Source organism: Lissotriton helveticus, chromosome 2_2 (assembly GCF_964261635.1).
Source record: "Lissotriton helveticus chromosome 2_2, aLisHel1.1, whole genome shotgun sequence".
NCBI classification, from domain to species: domain Eukaryota; kingdom Metazoa; phylum Chordata; class Amphibia; order Caudata; family Salamandridae; genus Lissotriton; species Lissotriton helveticus.
In genome coordinates this window covers 315,022,195-315,044,581 of record NC_136060.1, presented here as the reverse complement: position 1 = coordinate 315,044,581, position 22,387 = coordinate 315,022,195, and positions in this window count along the sequence as shown.

Below are 22,387 nucleotides of genomic sequence, written 5' to 3'. Positions count from 1 at the left end.
ATGACAAACACGAAACTATTGAGATGAACTGAACTCCACACAATGATGGCTGCAATACAGCTCGGCTCCGCCACCCACCCCGCCCAAAATAACGATAAACTCTATGCAAATATTGCAAATATATACAACACACCAGCAAAGTAACAGGGTAAAACATTTTATTAAACAACTATTTACATAACTATTTTATACTTTTTGTTGCCCGATCCGGCTAGCTCAATCGATCGAGCATGAAACTCATGCACTCTGATGGTTCAAAGTTTTGAGGAGTGCTTGTAACACTGTCTGAAGCCTATTTGCACTTGCTTCAGCTTCACTATTGTCAAAGTAAAGTGGGGACTGTTTGAGGACGTGACTGCATTTGTGAACAATGTAATGCGGTGCCACCCTGAACCGCTTGACGGAGGCCCCCGAGGGACGGTGTGATGGCGCGGACTCGGAGGGGGCGCTTGGCTTCGGCTCCCTCCCCAAGTCGTGTTCTCCTGGTGTAGCCTGAGATCGCCCCCGACATAGGTGGCCGGCTCCCGGGATCAAGCGGAACTTTTTGCCTTTTGGTAACTCTTCCATTCTTGACCTTGTCCCACAATCCGTTTCACCTAAAGACACGCTGTAGTGGGGCGCCCCTTTACCATTTCAGTTGCCATTCCGCCCGCTTTTGCTACACTGTGCCTCTTCCGCTATTCAGCTGTTTACCGCCCGCTCTTTCGACTACAGCGCCTCGCTCACCATGTAGTTGAGTTGCTCCCGCTCTTGCGGTGCAGCGATAGCCGGCTGCCACAGTACTCTCAAAATGGTGGCCGGCTCTTCAGATTTGGGCGTGGTCCACTAAAATTGCCCTGCGACACCTTGGAACTCGGACGCTTGTCTGCTAGAGATTGGGCTCCATTCTCGAAAGCGTCCCCTCAGCCTTGAAGATTCTACAAAAGTCTTGGGGGCCCCCGACTCCCGCAGGCTTCTGGTGGAGAGCGGCTAGCATTATTGCTCGTCGAATGGCCACGACGGAGCTACGAAATGGTGGTGCTCTCATGCTAACGCCAGCTTCAGTCTGAAACATCCAGAAACACTGTAGACTACCAATTCGATCAGTTCCGGTAGCGCCCCAACGTGACCCGGTAGAGAAGAACTAGCCCTCCCCTCTTTCACTGATGGTTCTTGTTGCCTGTCCCTTCTGTTGTCATTTAACAGAACTATTTAGCCTGCTGAAAGGGGTTGTGTTCCGAGCGCTGGTTGGTGGAGACATTTTGACTATATTCTAGACCTGCGTTGTCGCGTAATGCGTCATATGACGCGCCGCGTTAGCGCATCCGGTAGTGATCCGGGGCGCGACGCGCAGCGCGTAACGTAAGCATAACAGGTCATATGACTTGTTAATAAAACTTTTCATTGGTTCATTTTACTTTTCTTATTCTAATGATGCTTTCGAACATTATTTTTTCTTAAATATATGTTATAATGTTCCAGGCTAATGTACTTTCCCGGAAAATTTACAACTGTCCTGCAAGTAAAATATATTCCTTTTTCGAGAAAAAGGGCGTTTCTTCGTCCCATGACGGAGCCGTTGAGCAAAAGAGGGTCGGCCTGCTGTCTTAGTCGCCGACACGCCTGAATATCAGATTCTTATCGATCACTTTATGTTGCAGGAGTAGAAAACACAACAGCCCTTGACCATTTATCTTTACTGCGTTCCTGCGTATTATACCTTTTACCCTTCATGTAATTGGACTGCTTTATTTCACTTGCCTTTTACTGATTCGAAAACAGTGACTATTATTAAAAACTTTACCAATGTATATACTACTACCATGTTTTCTTTTAAAAACCTTTATTGTGAAAATGTCATTATACAAATACGGGCCTATAACCACGTGGGCCGGCCACGGAGCAAACTGTAATCGTATATGATGAGTAGACATTTACACTGTAGAGGAACGTAACGGGCGGGCCATTAGGTTGCAAGAACTAAAGTGTCTAACAGTTGCGGAATCGGTGGACGTACATTTTATAATTAAAATACGACAGGGCCACTTACAATAAAATTATCTAGATATACATTTGCGGGCAAGTACCATGGGTGACGTTAATTCGAACTTTCAATAGTACAGTAATCAATAACACATCAGAACTTAATATCAATAGGGATATCGAAATATTCAATCTATTCTCGTCCCCGCCCGCCATGTGCTTCAAAACTGCATATGTATCTCGTGATATCAAGGTTGTGCAACCAGTACACAACAAGGAGTTACGAGTCCCATTTATTCCGGCGCCATTTTGGGCGAGGACGGGCAGGTCCAGGATATAGTCAAAATGTCTCTACCAACCATCGACTATGATGATGTTCATATGCTGTATTTATTAGAGTATCACTCATCTATCCACATGAAATTAATTTGCCACAATCTAAACATGTCATTTTAATCTTTCCAAAGTTCTTCTAAATATTTGGGACCGTTTCCCTTGCCTCTGATGCTGTCAGTGCCACTTCTTTGATGAATGTACTGGCAGGTCGGGGGTTCTCCTCCAAATCTCTCTTTTATGCAGCACTATAATTAATCGGTGCCACCTCTCCATATGACGATGCATGGTATAGTTACCATAACTATATTTTTTTTCGGTTCCTCTGGAGAGTACATCGTGGCAGATGAAGCGTGTAACGTACCGGGCATTTACCTTTTTTTGCATGTAGAGGAAAGGAAAAAAAATTCGAGCGTCCGAGTTCTAACGTGTCCCAGGGCCATTTTAGTGGACCAGGCCCAAATCCAAAGAACAGGCCGCCATTTTGAGAGTCCTCTTGCAGCCGCCTGTCGCTGTAGCATCAAGAGCGGCCGAAACTCAGCTGAATGGCAACTGAAACGGTAAAGGGGCGCCCCACTACAGCAGACGAGCCTCCACCTAGGAAGGCCCGTTCATGCCGCCTCCCCCCCCCCTTCGGGCACCCCACGCCGTTATTCGGAGCAGGATTGTAGGATGGCCACACCAGTACGGCAACTTGCTAGACACCACCTCGGTGCCTACCGAATCTCAGCGCCTTGTGGTGTCTTCTATTCAGAAAACATTGTTGTGCTGCCTTCGACCTATTCGCCGCAAGTGCGCACGCAACTCAGCTGCATAGCTTGCTAGACACCACCTCGGTGCTAACCGAATCTCAGCGCCTTGTGGTGTCTTCTATTCCGAAAATATTGTTGCGCTGCCTTTGGCCCCATTCGCACATCGGTCCGCTACTGACGCCATCTCACAGGCCAACGGGGCGCCCCACGCCGACTTTCAGCATTGTAGGATGGCCACACCAGTGCGACAACTTACTAGACACCACCTCGGTGCCATCCGGATCTTGGCATCTCAGCGCCTTGTGGTGTCTTCTATTCAGAAAATATTGTTGCGCTGCCTTTGGCCCCATTCGCACATCGGTCCGCTACTGACGCCATCTCACAGGCCAACGGGGCGCCCCACGCCGACTTTCAGCATTGTAGGATGGCCACACCAGTGCAACTTACTAGACACCACCTCGGTGCCATCCGGATCTTGGCATCTCAGCGCCTTGTGGTGTCTTCTATTCAGAAAATATTGTTGCGCTGCCTTTGGCCCCATTCGCACATCGGTCCGCTACTGCCGCCATCTCACAGGCCAACGGGGCGCCCCACGCCGACTTTCAGCATTGTAGGATGGCCACACCAGTGCGACAACTTGCTGGACACCACCTCGGTGCCATCCGGATCTTGGCATCTCAGCGCCTTGTGGTGTCTTCGATTCAGAAAATATTGTTGCGCTGCCTTTGGCCCCATTCGCACATCGGTCCGCTACTGCCGCCATCTCACAGGCCAACGGGGCGCCCCACGCCGACTTTCAGCATTGTAGGATGGCCACACCAGTGCGACAACTTGCTGGACACCACCTCGGTGCCATCCGGATCTTGGCGCGTTGTGCTGCCTTCGGCCTATTCGCACATCGGTCCGCTACTGACGCCGCCTCACGTGCCAACGGATTTTCTACGCTTTTTATACCCTATGCCGCATAACAGGTCATGTGACTTGTTTATAAAACTTTTCATTGGTTCATTTTACTTTTGGTTTCCTAATGATGGAAGGCTTGATCATATGACCTAAAAATAACACTTTTCATTGGATGAAAACTATTTTTTTTTCCCAAACGATGAAAGCCCCACCTTGTTTCTGGATGTTTCAGACTGAAGCTGGCGTCAGCATGAAAGCACCACCATCTCGTGGCTCCGTCGTGGTCATTCCGCGAGCAATCATGGCAGCCGCTCCCCACCGGAAGCCTACAGGAGTCTGGGGCCCCCAAGACTTTTGTAGAATCCTCAAGGCGGAGGGGACGCTTTCGAGAATGGGGTCCAAGACCTAGCAGACAAGCGTCCGATTTCCAAGGTGTCCCAGGGCCATTTCAGTGGACCAGGCCCAAAAAGGAAAGAGCCTGCCGCCATTTTGAGAGTCCTGTGACAGCCGCCTATCGCTGCACCGCAAGAGTGTGCGCAACTCAGCTGAATTGCGGATTTTGACACAGTGGACCAAAAGCGGACGGAATGGCAACTGAAACGGTAAAGGGGCGCCCCACTACAGCAGACGAGGCTCCACCTGGGGAGGCCCGTTCACGCCGCCTCCCCCCCCCCCCGGGCGCCCCATGCCGTTATTCGGAGGGCGGCAACTCAGCTGAATTGCGGATTTTGACACAGTGGACCAAAAGCGGGCGGAATGGCAACTGAAACGGTAAAGGGGCGCCCCACTACAGCAGACGAGGCTCCACCTGGGGAGGCCCGTTCACGCCGCCTCCCCTCCCCCCCGGGGCGCCCCACGCCGTTATTCGGAGGGCGGCAACTTACTGGACATCACCTTGGTGCCATCGTTCTGCTGCCTTGGAACTATTCGCACAACAGACCGCTACTGATGACCCACCCCCCGCGACGCCCCACGCCGGATACCGAAATCAGTGCGGCACCTAGGCAACATCACCTGGGTGCCGTCCAGAAATCTGGACGTTGTGCTGCCTTGGGACTATTCGCACAACCGACCGCTACTTCCTTCTTTTTCCCTAAAAATGTTTAAATGTTTTTACTGTTTTTGTTTTGTTGTATATATTTATAAGTTATTAAAGTTTTATAATCCTACTACTTTGTTGGAGTGCTATATATTTTTAATGTGACACATAATTGTAAAAACTTTGATGTACAAAGAGTCATCCCTGGAATCTTCCGCTTCAGGCTCGGTCCCCTCCCCAATCACAATACAGGATGGTTTTCAGATAGTAGGAACGCGTGTGGTGTGACGGATCTCATCGGGTGTGGGCCTTGATCTACTATAACTCCTTTGAAGAGGGGTAATTCTTTACAGCTGGGGCCATAAACTACATCTGCAGGGCTAGCTGATAGCCTGGGACCGGCCTGGACAATCGGACACAGAGGAAGAGGAGTGTCAGAGGGTGCGGTAGTGAATAGGGCGAAAGGGAGGTGTCGGGCGGGCACAGGGTGTGATTCTCAGGGAAGAGCAGCGCAGATGGGGGGAGGTTTATTGCCCATGCATAAGACAGAGAGCGGGGGTGACCAGTGCCTGGGGGAGATGCTTGCGAGGGTGGGGAGCCATGCTAAGGATCGACAGCGTGCAGAGAGTGGGTCTGGTCAAGTCATCTAAAATGGCTGCCGTGCACGACAAAAGTGTGGCATTTGAAAAAAGGCAAGATGGCGCAGACAATGTTTTTCAACACTTCCTGATTTCCTTCGAATCGAACGTTAACAGACGTTGGGGCATATTACCAAAGTTAAGCGATATTTATCCCTAACGATGCTTAGCAACGAATTTTTTACCGCTAAGCATCGTCAGAAATTATCGCAGATAAACCTTGCTATTATCAAGGTTTATCGCAAATGCGATAAAAAACGGCCGCAATGCATTAATATCGCTGAAAAGTCAGCGATATTCATGCATTACCGAGCTAATGCTCTTAGCCATGTTATCCACCTCCCATTGGATAACATGGCTAAGAACTGCTCAGGGCAGGTGTTACTTTTTGGAGATATTCGCGCTTAGCGCGAATATCGCCAAAAGTTGGTAATAGGAGATAGCGATGTTAGCGACTGTTTCCAGTCGCTAACATCTTGGCATGCCCACTTTGCATGTCATTAGTGATAAATATCACTGACATGCAAAGTGGGGCCCAAGATGGTCGCTATCTCCTACTAGCGGTCGCTAACTGGTGTTAGCAACAGCTAGGTAATACGGAGATAATTTTATCTCCGCTTTCTTGGCTTTTAAAGCCAAAAAAGCGGAGATAAACCCCCTTGATAATATGCCCCGTTATCTCTCCCACACTACCGGTCCCCCTGGGCTTAAACGCCGAGATGGTAGGGACTGCATCCCGTGAAGATAGGCCGAGACGTCACTCAGCAGAAAAAAAAGTTTTAAAAAAGTCTATAAACATACAATAAGTTAAAAGTCAATCATTCTTCATTCCTTGTAGTACGCTCCCCAGTCCGCTTCCCGTTACGCTAACCGGGCGCACCCCACCAAGCCCTTTTAAAGCCTCCACATCAAACCTATGGGGTCAGGGAGGATCTACTATGCCCCCTTATGGTCATTTGCCCCTTCGCTTTGGCCTCCTCTTGTCTCTCGATCCTACCGAGAGACAAGATGGCGGCCGCTACGGACTGTTTGGAATGTTTACAGACGCCGGAGAACCAATCAGCTTCGCTTCACAAAGCTCCGTAACGCGAAAAGTACGCGAACTGGAGCGCTGCCCGTTCCGCTGTTACAGATATATATCTTTTTTGAACGTTAATTTCTCAAAATCCACTGGAGCACATATATTGAGACCTTGCAAAGGCACATCGGGCTACCAGTCCCTACAATTTTGCCAAGTTTCGTGCAAATCCATTCAGCCGTTCGATTATTATTATTATTTTTTTTTTTTGCCCCGCGGGGCCCTTTTAAAACCTCCACATCAAACCTAGGTGGTCAGGGAGGATCTACTATGCCCCCTTATGGTCATTTTCCCCTTCGCTTTGGCCTCCTCTTGTCTCTCGATCCTACCGAGAGACAAGATGGCGGCCGCTACGGACTGTTTGGAATGTTTACAGACGCCGGAGAACCAATCAGCTTCGCTTCACAAAGCTCCATAACGCGGAAAGTACGCGAACTGGAGCGCTGCCCGGTCCGCTGTTACAGATATATATCTTTTTTTGAACGTTAATTTCTCAAAATCCACTGGAGCACATATATTGAGACCTAGCAAAGGCACATCGGGCTACCAGTCCCTACAATTTTACCAAGTTTCGTGCAAATCCATTCAGCCGTTCGGGCTAAAAGTGAGGCCAACCGCCCTATGGAAAACTCAATGTTAAAAACACGTTTTGGGACCCCCTTTTTTCTCGGCCCCCCCTTGACGAACCCCCCCCCCAAATTTTCAGGGGCTACTCAGAAACAAAATGTTCCATTTTCCTGAAAATTTCAGCCAATTCCGTCCACAAACGCCAAAGTTATTAGACATAGAATTTTCAAAAATCCCATAGAGAAAAAATCCTAACTATATATACCTACTGGCGACCGCCAGTAGGTAATAAATATATGTATATGTATATATTACCTACTGGCGGTCGCCAGTAGGTATATATAGTTAGGATTTTTTCTCTATGGGTTTTTTGAAAATTCTATGTCTAATAACTTTGGCGTTTGTGGACGGAATTGGCTGAAATTTTCAGGAAAATGGCACATTTTGTTTCTGAGCAGCCCTTGAAAATTTGGGGGGGGTTCGTCAAGGGGGGGCCGAGAAAAAAGGGGGGTCCCAAAACGTGTTTTTAACATTGAGTTTTCCATAGGGCGGTTGGCCTCACTTTTAGCCCGAACGGCTGAATGGATTTGCACGAAACTTGGCAAAATTGTAGGGACTGGTAGCCCGATGTGCCTTTTGTAGGTCTCAATATATGTGCTCCAGTGGATTTTGAGAAATTAACGTTTAAAAAAAGATATATATCTGTAACAGCGGACCGGGCAGCGCACTGGTTCGCGGACCTTTCGCGCAACGGAGCTTTGTGAAGCGAAGCTGATTGGTTCTCCGGCGTCTGTCAACATTCCAAACAGTCCGTAGCGGCCGCCATCTTGTCTCTCGGTAGGATCGAGAGACAAGAGGAGGTCAAAACAAAGGGGGAAATAACTATAAGGGGGCATAGTAGATCCTCGCTGACCCCCTAGTTTTGATGTGGAGGTTTTAAAAGGGCCCCGCGGGGCAAAAAAAAACAAAATAATAATAATCGAACGGGTGAATGAATTTGCACGAAACTTGGCAAAATATTAGGGACTGCTAGCCCGATGTGCCTTTGCTAGGTCTCAATATATGTGCTCCAGTGGATTTTGAGAAATTAACGTTCAAAAAAAGATATATATCTGTAACAGCGCTCCGCTTCGCGTACTTTTCGCGTTACGGAGCTTTGCGAAGCTGATTGGTTCTCCGGCGTCTGTCAACATTCCAAACAGTCCGTAGCGGCCGCCATCTTGTCCCTCGGTAGGATTGAGAGACAAGAGGAGGCCAAAGCGAAGGGGGAAATGACCATAAGGGGGCATAGTAGATCCTTCCTGACCTCTTAGGTTTGATGTACCATTTTGCCAAGTTTGGTGTAATTCCGTTCAGCCATTCAGGCTGTAGACGTATGTAAATGTCCTATGGAAAATTGCATGGGGAAAACACATTTGAAAGTGTTGAAATTTAGAACCAATTAAAATGTTACTTTGGTTTTGTATTTGTGTGTGATGAAAGTTAATTGGTTATGTATATATGTCAAATGAGAGGAAACCACAGCCATTTTGTGATACTACTGTCTGAGGTACATTTGTGAGGAATTTTTGGTGGTGAATTTCTGGTGTTTGATTTACACAGTACTAACACTTCTGCTACTTTTAAAAAGGTGAGTTGTTAATTTGTAAGGGGAACTATGTTGTACACTTGAAGATAATTTGAAAAATGTTTTCTGTTATTTATTTGCAGTCCTTCTGTTATACTAAATACTTGATAAAGTTAGTTTTATATTATGTATTACTAAAAACGATAAATGAAAGTGATTATTTTTTTCTGCAATTTACAGCAAGCAATTTCAAAATAAAATGGCTCACAATGAAGAGACCGTGGCAATTTCTTTTGAATTGTCCAACACATTGATTGAAATTGAGAGCACCAATAATGAAATATTGTCACAAGGAGGACATGACTTGTATGATTCCATTAGATTGATTGAAATGGACAGCACCAAGAATGAAATATTGTCACAAGGAGATGACTTGAATGATTCCACTACATTGATTGAAATTGAGAGCACCAATAATGAAATATTGTCACAAGGAGGAGATGGCTTGTATGATTCCATTAGATTGATTGAAATGGACAGCACCAATAATGAAATATTGTCACAAGGAGGAGATGACTTGAATGATTCCACTACATTGATTGAAATTGAGAGCACCAATAATGAAATATTGTCACGAGGAGATGACTTGAATGATTCGACTACATTGATTGAAATTGACAGCACCAATAATGAAATATTGTCAGAAGGAGATGACTTGAATGATTTTTTTGATCAATCTCTTGATGGCGAATTTATCGAGTGTTTGGAGACCATAGAGTTACAAGAATCATTATTGCAGACTTTTCATGAGGACATTGCTGATGAGGACATGTTAGTAGTTCTTTCAAATTTAGAAAATTCTGAAGAATAAATTTATATTTAGAAATCAAAAATTGTTTGAGACATTATTCATTTTTATTTTTAATTTATGAGGTTGTAGCGAAGTGATTGTAGTATAAAATGAGACTTATAGTATAGAGTGCAACATTTTTATGTTACATGGTAAGTTTACTCATATTTACTTCCCTTCTGCCACTATATTATCTCCAATGTGTATTTGACATGTCTTCTTCATCTCCGGCCTCCTTTCTCTCACTGTGTGTCTCCGATGCATCTTATCGCTGGTATTTTGTGTAATTACAGAAGAGAGTAAAATAAAATAGTTCGGAACGTGAAAAGGGGGCAAAGTAGAGTACTCCTCACCCCCTAGGCCTTTTTAGGCGGTCCCAAAAGGATCAGTTTCTGCTTTCCTGAGAGATTATGGTATGAGTTCCATATACCACAATAACTTGCATTACAACATGCAAGATATCTATCTCCTATTACCAACTTTTGGAGATATTCGCGCTAAGCGCGAATATCTCCAAAAAGTAACACCTGCCCTGAGCAGTTCTTAGCCATGTTATCCAATGGGAGGTGGATAACATGGCTAAGAGCATTAGCTCGGTAATGCATGAATATCGCTGAGTTTTTAGCGATATTCATGCATTGCGGCTGTTTATTATCGCATTTGCGATATACCTTGATAATAGTAAGGTTTATCTTCGATAATTTCTGACGATGCTTAGTGGTAAAAAATTGGTTGGTAAGCATCGTTAGCGATAAATATCGCTTAACTTTGGTAATATGCCCCAACGTCTGGTAACGTTCGATTCGAAGGAAATGAGGAAGTGTTGAAAAACATTGTCTGCGCCATCTTGCCTTTTTTGAAATGCCACACTTTTGTCGTGCACGGCAGCCATTTTAGGTGTCTTGACCAGACCCACTCTCTGCACGCTGTCGATTCGTAGCATGGCTCCTCACCCACGCAAGCATCTTCCCTAGGCACTGGTCACCACCGCTCTCTGTCTTATGCATGGGCAATAAACCTCCCCCCATCTGCGCTGCTCTTCCCTGAGAATCACACTCTGTGCCCGCCCGACACCTCCCTTTCGCCCTATTCACTACCGCACCCTCTGACACTCCTCTTTCTCTGTGTCCGATTGTCCAGGCTATCAGCTAGCCCTGCAGATGTAGTTTATGGCCCCAGCTGTAAAGAATCACCCCTCTTCAAAGGAGTTATAGTAGATCAAGGCCCACACTCGATGAGATCCGTCACACCACACGTGTTCCTACTATCTGAAAACCATCCTGTATTGTGATTGGGGAGGGGACCGAGCCTGAAGCGGAAGATTCCAGGAATGACTCTTTGTACATCAAAGTTTTTACAATTATGTGTCACATTAAAAATATATAGCACTCCAACAAAGTAGTAGGTATATAAAACTTTAATAACATATAAATATATACAACAAAACAAAAACAGTAAAAACATTTAAACAACGAAGAGACCGTGGCAATTTCTTTTTAATTATCCAATAGATTTATTGAAATTGACAGCACCAATAATGAAATATTCTTGTCAGTAGCGGTCTGTTGTGCGAATAGTTCCAAGGCAGCAGAACGCGCTGAAATCTAGATGGCACGAAAGTGATGTCTAGTAAGTTGCCGCCCAGCAAAAAACGGCGTGGGGCGCCGCGGGGGTGAGTGAGTCCAGTAGGCACCACAGCTATTCTTACCGGCATTGCAGAATTACTGCTGGGGACAATGCCTGTGCTGTAGCAGGGTCACAGCAGAAACAAAAAGGATTCTGTTGAAGATGTTGTTGGTTTTCAATTTCAAAACAGTTCTGGTGTCAACTGCTATGCTAATGTAGTGGTTAATGTTTTGTTTTCTCTAGAAAATGTAAAAGAGGGGGAGGCAGTCCAAAGTTCCGTTAAAAGGGCAAAGGAAAGGATCGGTGGTTTGAACTATCAGTCAAAAAGGGGAGGGGGTGCAATAATTTTTCCTACCGGGTCACACTGTGCTTTCACCGGAAGTGAGGTCTGCAGGATTCTAGTAATTCAAAGTGAGGCTAGCGCCAGCATGGGAGCGCCGACGTCCCGCGGATACAGTTTCGTCACTCCACGGGCGATCATGGCAGTCATTCCCCATCGGGGGTCGGAGACTCCGGCGGCTCCTCTAGAATCTTCAAGGTCGTGGAGGACTACGGTGGTGGAGTCAACCAGTGACCGGGCCATTTCTTTATGCTGGGCCCGCTCTTGCCAGGTCGACCGCCATTTTGAGAGTTCGGCAGCTACCGGCGATTGCGGGGTCACATGAGCGGACGGGCTCCACCCTGCCGGGCGAGACGTTGCAGCATGGCCACAGTGGAAGAACCGTTTTCCGGGCGCCTGGAGCGCTGAGGGTGCAGCTGGGAAGTCTCCACCTGGGGAGGCGGGAGAGGCCTGTTCGCACCGTCTCTCCCTCCCAGTGCACCCCACGGCGTCTCGCTTGAGATTTGTTATGGCCGGACCAGGCGATGAGGACGAGGGGGGGGTCGGAGGCATGTGCAAGACATCCCCCCCCAGTGTTGTCGCAGCCATTATAAAAGAAAGAAGTGTCCCGTCCGTCTTCGGGCCGGGCTTCCGGTGGATGTCGGCCGGACGCCCCTGGCTCTGGCCCCATGAACGGGTTTCTTGGTTTATCGGCTGCAGCCGGATCCCGTCGGCCTCGGCCCCCCGACCGTTGGTGGTCGGACCGGAAGAGCATGTGGCGGGACTACCTGCAACTCTCAAGGGCCACCGCGGCCGGACTGGGAGAGAGAGGGGAGGGTCGAGGAGACATTCCCCCCCCCTGCAACTGTTCAGCGTTGTAAAGGCAATCCCCTGGCCGGGTCCCGATGGCCTCGGCCTCTCCTTCGGCTACACCCTACGTTAGGATCTCCTGGCCGAGGCGTGGCAGCAGGACCTGCCTTATATGGGCTGCTCCCGGCTGGGCGTAGCCGGAACCCTGCCCCACCTTGGAAGTTTCCAGAGTGGGGGTGGATGTTCTACTGACTTGCATTTTCCCTAGTCTATCGATTTTTTGGGCGTGGCAGGCGGTGGGACAGCGAGGGGTGATTTGGTTTCTCTTACTGTTTTTCTGGTCTCTCACCACTGGCATATTTTAACGTTTTCTTGTTTCTAGGACATTAATAGGTTTTATCATTACGTTATGTTATCGTTTCTTTGTTCGTTGTTTAATAAAAGTTCATGTTCATCAGTGGCCTACTGATTTTCGTTTTCCTATTTTTTTCTTTCCAGGTTGTTTCATGGTAAAGTTTCTGTTAACAGGATACAGTGATCACTTTGTTATTATTGCATATGTCCTTTTCACTAGGGGTGCTCTCTGGTCGGGCCAGATGACGTATCACTAGTAAATGGTCCGGGTGAAAAAGGTGCATCAATCAGTGGGGAGTAGATAGGCATGACAGATTACAACGGGGGAGAACGGTCCGCATTACGTACCCTTTCACTACTTGCAAAGATTTTCCTACGTTTATTTGCAAACAGGGAATACCTCCAAAAAGAACTAATTCCCAAACAGTCAATGTTCGGACAATCAATCAATCAATGAGGAATGAAATAGGTACGACGTGTTAAAGGCTTGCGTTACCTACCCTTCACTATCTGCAAAGGGAGATAGAATATTCCTATTCTTCCTCGTTTGCAGGTAGAGAAGATCCTTAAGAGAATTAACTTCGAACAATTCAATGCTCGATTGAAACAATCAACAAGGGGTACTGTGAACACAAATGAACGCCGCTTATATACATACGCATTGCTATTTTCAACAGGTTGTTCCTAATGTTTCTATTTTAGCGAGGTCAAAAGAGATCCAATTAGTGGCCTACTGATTTTGCTCGATTCCTTTTGTTTTTTTACACGATTTTTCGCTATCTGCAAAGACTAAACAGAGTATTGCGACTCTGTGCTTGTTTGTAAATAGAGAATGAACCAAAGAGAACAATCAATCAAATGGAGAGAGAAGCAGGCACGACGGATTACAAAGGGGGCAAAGGGCTGCGTTAACTACCCTTCACTATCTGCAAAGAGAGAGTACTCCTAATAGAAATGAGGGGTGGGGGGCAGCAATCAAAGCAGATCAGTGTGCATAAACACGAAAATGTTTTTACTTACCACGTACTTGACATTCGACAGCTTATGATATTTGCTATTAAAAAACCATTGAAATTCACTGAAAAAACCATAGGTTATAGACCATATATAGTTAGGAATGAGCATTTACAAAACCTTGAAAATTCACTGAAAAAACCATAGGTTATAGACCATATATAGTTAGGAATTATCATTTACAAAACCTTGAAAATTCACTGAAAAAACCATAGGTTATAGACCATATATAGTTAGGAATTAGCATTTAAAAAACCTTATTTTACTCACACAAAACCATTGAAATTCCATATATAGTTAGTTGCACTAACTATATATCGCGCACCCGCAATCCACTGCTGATGATGTCACATATTACATCATTCATGACATGGTCAGTGACATCACTGATGACATCACTGATGACATCTCAAATGACATCACTGATGACATCACTGATGACATCTCATTTGACATCAATGACCACATCACTGATGATATCATTCATGTGACAATACAATGCATCTCCTCACACTTTAATATAACCTCTGTTACACCCAGTGTTAAATACAGAGTATAATTTTTGAAACCATTGACACACCAATACTAGTTACTACATACGCACTCAGTGATTCCTATGTTTACACACACATTCACTCATTTACCCATACAATCATTCATACATACAATCACTCATCTTTACAACACTATCATATGCACTCATACACCTATACAGACTCTCACACTCTGTCACTCATCCATGGAGTTACTCACACACCTAGTCAGTCCTGTAAAGAATCAATCACACTTCCATTTTCTAATCTATACAGTTAAACATAGAGCACCTTACATTTGAAACATATACTAACACATAATTACTCTCTTATACAATCATTGATACAAGTACACATTGATCTGCACAGAGTCACACACCTCCCAGCCAGCCACACACACACTCAGTCTCCCATACAAATACTTGGGCAATCAATCAATAACCCATATAGTTACTCATATAGCTACTGATCAACACATGCAGCAGTTTACAGAACAACAGACATAATGATGCACAAATTAAGACAGTTTAGTCACTAACCCATGCACTCAGTGAGACACATTTAATCACTCACTCATACAGTCAGTCACGCACCTACTAAATCCTTCATCCAGACACTTCTACATCTACTCATTCTTCAATATGTAAAACATATTTAAACTTTACAGAAACACACAGTCACTGGATGATGTCATCAGTGATGTCATCAGTGATGTCATTTGAGATGTCATCAGTGATGTCATCAGTGATGTCACTGACCATGTCATGAATGATGTAATATGTGACATCATCAGCAGTGGATTGCGGGTGCGCGATATATAGTTAGTGCAACTAACTATATATGGAATTTCAATGGTTTTGTGTGAGTAAAATAAGGTTTTTTAAATGCTAATTCCTAACTATATATGGTCTATAACCTATGGTTTTTTCAGTGAATTTTCAAGGTTTTGTAAATGATAATTCCTAACTATATATGGTCTATAACCTATGGTTTTTTCAGTGAATTTTCAAGGTTTTGTAAATGCTAATTCCTAACTATATATGGTCTATAACCTATGGTTTTTTCAGTGAATATATATATATAACCCCTTGGATTCCCCTCTGGCCTCTGGTTTCTTCGTGAGGAGGGATGTGTCGTTAATATTTCTGTGCAAGTCAGAGGTGCAGTACGGATGGCCCTGCTACTTAAAGAGACCCGGACTACAACTGACACCGCGCTGTCTGACAGCGCTTTCCAGGCTCGAGGGATCGAGAAGTCCGGTGTCCGCCAGTGTTCCAGGCTGACACGAGCTGTGAGAGGTAATCTACCTCCGTTAGGGCGCTGCGTCTGATTGACTGCCCTGGCCGTATTTCGGGCCTGCTCCTACTGGCTGTAGCGGTACGAGGGGACCCAGGGTGGTGACAGTGGACTTGTACATTTTCCGGAGCTTCTTTCACCACCCACTTACCTGCAAATTTGTCATGCCCGTCACAACGTGTTCCTCACTTCCCCACACCGCCGACCCAGATGCACCTTACTGCGGCATTCTGGGAGTTGAAGTCTGAACATTTACCCCAGCAACCAACAGGTGTGTTTCATTAACATGGGGGAGGAGTCTTCAGGGCGTGCAAGCATCTATTTAGCAGCAGGACCTGGGCAAGAGGATGATGGACGCTTTGCAGTGAAGGGCACTGAGGAAGGCGTAAAGCTGAAATGCATTTGCCGCCACTGTGTGATGTACAATAAAGCGTGTTAACCCCTTGGATTCCCCTCTGGCCTCTGGTTTCTTCGTGAGGAGGGATGTGTCGTTAATATATATATATATATATATATATATATATATATATATATTTTTTTTTTTTTTTTTTTTTTTTACCTCCTGGCGGTCGCCAATAGGTAGTTATAGTTAGGATCTAGTTTCCATAGGAAATCCACAACATTCTATTTGGAATAACTTTGCCGCCAGTGGACGAATCTTCGTGAGTTTCTCAAAGAAAATTGCCTGCTCGGTTCCGCTCCTTCCCTGAAAGTTTGGGGGTGATTTGTTATGTGGGGGGTGAGAAAAAAGGGGGGTCCCAAAATGTGTTTTCCCCATGCAATTTTCCATAGGGACCTTTAGCCAGGGCTACAGCCCGAACGGAATTACACCAAATTTGGCAGAGAGGTGTAAATCCGTTCAGTAATTTCTGAGAAAAGTAAAAGTAAAATCATAGCGATATCTAGAGACGAAGTACCGCACGCGTACGGAAATCCGTACAATTACGAGCACAAGCTGCATGCTGATTGGCTGTCAACTGTCTGTCAACACTCCAAACCAGGAAGTGTTGGCAGCCATCCTGTCGGTCGCTAGAACCGAGTCACAAGAAAACAATAAAAACAAGTAGAGAAATAAGGAAAGGGGGCAGGGTAGAAATATCCTGACCCTCTAGGCTTTTTCAGGGGGTCGTACATGGATCTTTATGCTCAAATTTTTTTTTTTTAAATAAAAAATCGCGCAGTATGGTACTCGTACGCGTAGGAAAAGGGAAAAACAACTAGAAGTCTGTTTTATTCTTAAGTAGCTCCCAGGGGGGCAAATCACGGGGGCAATTTTTGTACATAATGGGGGGCTTGTAAGGTACCCAGAGCTCCGTGGAACACCACCCCTCTGTGGTTTTATGTTGAAGTATGTGGGAGGGTTACGGTCCCCCTCCCGGCAGTTCGGGGACCGCCACCCGTCGGGGTTTTGTACCGAAAACTGTACAATTACGAGCACGAGCTGCATGTTGATTGGATGTTAACTGTCTGTCACCACTCCAAACCAGGAAGTGTTGGCAGCCATATTTTATTTTGAAGTATGCAGGGAGGCTCACAGCCCTCCTACATGCCCTGGGGACCGCCACCTTCCAGGGGCAGTAATATTTACAATAGGGGGTCCACCATCTCTCATGGCCCGCTCCTGCAGTGTTCCGAGGTGCATACCCTCGGAACACTGCTGTTTGCTATGGTACGGCGGGAGCGTCGCGGCTCCCACTTTAGCACAGCAAACCGGTTTCCCATTTGAAAGAGAGAGCAAGTTAATGTGCTGTCTCTTTCAAGTAGGAAAGCAGATTGGTTTTCGTTAGAGAGAGCAGCATATAAACTACTCCCTCTGACAAAGCAATGCCGGCTCTCGAACAACGCGGGGAGCTGGCTGGGACCGTGTGGGTATTGGTGTTCCCAACACGGTCCCCAATGTTATTTTTTGAGTCCCGGGGGGATTGGGGTCCCTTTCTTTGCAGCTCCTTAAACATTGGTACATATAATTTGTGCAAAATCTTTTTTTTGTTTTGGGGAACAGAGTATTACTCTAGTGACTTTGTCATCCATGTATCTTATTTACTTTTTCTTTATTTGAATTCCGCTTTATTTACAGTATGTTTCTACATCTCTTCACAATGAGTTCCACAGCATAGCGTCCGTTGCAGTGTTCTTAGCCTTTTTGTTCTTTTGCTGACTTACCAGTTTGTGTTCAAGATTCGGTGTCCTATTTGTGTAGCTTTCCTTTGTGTATCTTTTGTGTAGCCTTCTTTTGTGTATCTTCTTTTGAATCTGAGTTTGTTTATTCAGTGCTTGATCCAGTGTCCATAACAAAACATAACATATTCCTTTTTATTGTAAATAAAGCACTTGACGCAATGCAGAGTGACACTCTATTTATTGTATTTAATTTTCAAAATAATATACACTCATGTACAAAATATTGTTGCTTTATTTCCAACATAAATATTTAATATATATATCATATGAATCAGCACATATGCTGATATTACAGTAACGACAAAATGAAGTATTTATGTTTTTGTACAAGGACATACAACATAAGAAATTCAGTATGGAAAATCAACAAAACAATTTGGAACACAGTTTCGAAATTAGTATCTGTGTCATAAAAGAGCTGAACATACTTTTTACAAGTAGCGAGAATGAAGATGTCAATACTGCAGATATCAGCTGTGATTTCCTAAACTAAACCTTAAATGCTGATTTTGTGGAAGCATTAGATGACATCGAGTATGATCATATGACTTTTGAAATTGATAATCAGGAATATGAAATACATGATGAAAATATTTTAGAAGCTCCATTAAGTTATGAGATGTTACAAGAATACATTTATTATTATATAATAAAAATGGTTTGAGACACTCTTCTTGCAGAATTGTAATCATTCAGCTAGTACTGAAGTACTCATGTTGCAAAGTGGGCCTTAGGGCATGGACTGCTTCAAACCCCTGTAGACTATGTATGCACTCTGGAGAAGTGTGGCTCAATGGTTAGAGCGGCAGACACTGATGCAGAGGTCTGGCCCGGGACCAGGGTTCAATGGCTGGTCTCGGCGATCTTGGGCTCATAATTCCCCAGACCTGATTTCTCGCCTCGGTGCCTACTCTAAGCATGGGTCCCACGCTGCAACTCTGGGCAATAGCTTGCTTAGTCTCCACAACGGCCCCCAACAGCGCTAGGGATGCCTGGTTGCACCCTGGGGATGCCCAGGAGTGGACATTTCATGGGGAAAAAACAGGAAGGGTTCCCTAGCGGTATGAGTACAGCGCCAGGACACTCCGAAGTATCAGTGCGCTTTACAAATACGCCTACATTTACATTCCATGCACCGGCAAATTTGTCTTTTATACCTTCAATTGCCCAGTCTGTTTCCCTACACTTCCAGGAAACACTATCACCCTTCTAGAAAGGCAGCAAGTTTGCAAATTTCTTACTGCCTTCGGCTGGGGTAGTTGTTACAACAAAAAGGCTTGATAAAGGGCCTGCACTTTGAATACGAATATGAAATAGAAGAATACTTGATAACCATAGCCAAGAAAGGCAGCAAGTAGATGTGTGGATGATGTGTTGATTGAGTGGAAGATGAATAATGTAAAAAATAAGAAAGGTGCAAGTGTGCAAATTACCTAGTGCCTTTAGCTGGGGAAGTAGTTACAACAAAAAGACTTGATAAAGGGCCTTGACTTTGAATCAGAATATGAAATTGAACAATAATTAATAACCCCAACCAAGAAAGGCAGCAAGTGTGCAAATTTCCCACTGCCTTCGGCCGGGGTAGTAGCTACAACAAAAAGGCTTGATAAATGTCTAATGACTAATGTTGAGGACAGCGATGCTCCTGTTTCTTGTTTTTGATGAGGTTGATAGACTGTTTCAGGTAACACAAAAGTTCATCGCAATAAATGCATAGAAATTTAAGTTTACCAAAATCAAGATCCATATGTAAGTATGGACTGTTTGCAGAAGATACTGTTGCAGCAGTTGATGTGCTTGATGTAGCAGCAACTGGGTTGTCCTGCAATGTCTGGGTTGCAGCTCAAGCACAGTTGTTGGGGTGCACGTTGTTTACGTGTTGCACTATATTTGCTATGCCAAAGGAGTATTTTTTTGCATAGATCACTCCTTGAAATAGTTGTTTGGCAAATTTTACAGGTTACTAATTGTTGGTGTGTTTCAGTTAGTATGTGTCTGGACTTCGCTAGAATTTACAAGGGACACTTTAGGGCTTCCATATTAGGGAAACAGTTTGTACTTAGTGACATCTAATTCTGTTTTATGTAGAATGGTTAAATTCTACATCCGCCTCTAGGACTAGTGGGATGGTAGCATTTGAAAGTGTTTGACAGGTTACACTCCATGTTTCCATGCAGCCAAACAAAACTTAGCATGTTTAGTTCATATGATAATCGGACACAACACTAGATCGCAGGAGTATTTAAAACATCTAATTAGACATCTTGCATGCGATCACATGTTTAGTTTAAGATATACATTTTGTACATTTGTAAGCAGTATAAGGTAACTAGGATGTTACATTTTGTTTGAAACATTTAAGGTGGACTCATCTGCTGCATTCGAAACATTGGGCCTGTTGGGAAGATAGTGAAAAGCAACTTGTTATTAACATTGTATTATTTAATGGTCAATAGCTTTTTGAAAAGAAAACTTTATATGTATTTACCTAATAAACATAGTAATCTCTCAAAACTCAGTGAAAAAGTGGGAATGAGTCTATTATTATGAAGGGTGCATAGCCAGTTAAGCAACATGGTGGACGTAACTCTGAAAAGACCCTTGCAAATGGCTCAGTTATCTGAGTCATACTATCATAGACTCTGCATCAGACGAATGTGAAATGGAGACTTCATGCCTACAAAACAGCCCAAAAACCTATATCACTTAATTTTTATCTTCAGCATCTACAATCATTGAGGGTACCTACCATTAAGTTTTGCATATAAATTGAAGTATCTTGGTTGCAGGCACCACAATACTTTTCACCAGACTCTAAATGTAAAAAAAGATTTACATTAGCACATCATATCAGCAATTCTAACAATTCAAAACTTATTTTGCAATATATCATGCATGATTCTAGGTGTTTTCAGATGCAGGAATAGAGATAGTCAAAACTTTTGCAAATATATTCAAATGGGTTGACTACGAACATTATTGGAAATTCGCAACTAAAATGACAATATCTTACTGTACTATGTTAACCCATTTGATGCTGGGCCGATTCTGCTCCTGTGCTGAAGATTTCAGCGTGGGTGCGGTCATGACGGCCCCCATCCGTCATCAGCACACGAGCACTGTAGTGCATGACGGCTGGGGGCCGTCATCAGCATGGAAGGGGTTAAAAATGAATGATGTGCCTTTATCTATAAAAGACCTTTTATGAAAAAAGAAAATACAGAATAATGCAAAATGTTCAGGACAACACTACAGTGTGACGACTTATTTATCATTGAAATGTTAATGTCAAACTTGATGACTTCATTAGGTCCATTGCAATTTTCAGTAGATAATTCCGTAGAAATATTACATTAGCAGAAATCTCGGCAACTTGCTGCTGAGTTAGGTGGCATTCTTGAAACTGAAAACATAATAAGCAATGTATATGTTGAGCAAACGTCCAGCCTGAATGTTAATGTACATAAAAACAATTAATCCGAAAAGGTTTGAGGTTGAAAAGCAATCATAGTTTTCAGTTCTCTAGATACACTACAAAATCATTTAGAAAAATTAGCATGTAAAATATTGAACCAGACATTTTCGAACAAGAACTTTCAAAATATATTGATGAATCCACTTACCAAAAGTATCCAACGATAATCAGTATTTGCACCAGTAACACTGAAAAGTCACATAACAGATATGAATATTTACCTGAAAAGTAGAAGACCGATATTTGTGGAGGAAGATACAAGAAGACACTGTTGTTGCTATTACTAAACAGTAAGGTTAAAATTTAAGGCTTTCAGTACACAGATTGATTTGAAATTATTACTTAAAGATAGGTAACTGTATTAGGAATGAAAATATACATACATTTGGTCTTCTGAAACATATTTGAGAGGAACATATGGAGTACCTATAAAAATATATGAAAGCACATGAGCTTGTAAAGAAGAACGAATATGTACATCATACGTTATTAGCCATAATATACACAATTTACATGTTGCAGAAACTAACCTCAACAGGTATCCAAAAAAAGTAACATTTCTTAAAGAAGAAATTAGTTTAACAACCTACCACAAACCTTTCTCAAACACAAAAAGTTCATCAGAAATACCTTTTTTTACATTAATGTAGTTAGTAAAATATATTGTGTGCAGAAAGATATAATTAGGTACTGTTCTTCGATGTATTACTTTTCACCTATATAGAAGAGACTTACACCAGTCAATAGAACATCATTAATGTAGTCATTCAAATTATGTGCCAATACTGAAAAAATGATATTACCGTCAACAGAGAATTTTTTAGATAGTCTACGCAATCCATCCTTGTGGAATTTGTTGAAACCATCAGGATACACATTATGGGTTATATAATGCAGAAGCTCTTCGTACGTAGTGGCATTCATTTATATGGAAAATGAAGAGAAAGGGAAAAAACGTTAGAAGAAAAGCATTATAGATGTAAATGACTATAAAGATGTGTAAATATATAATTAGTAAAACAACTGTCACCGCGTCTTCACAGCTCAATACGCCCACAAAGTTTAAGGGGTCCATTAGGATGGCGGGCGG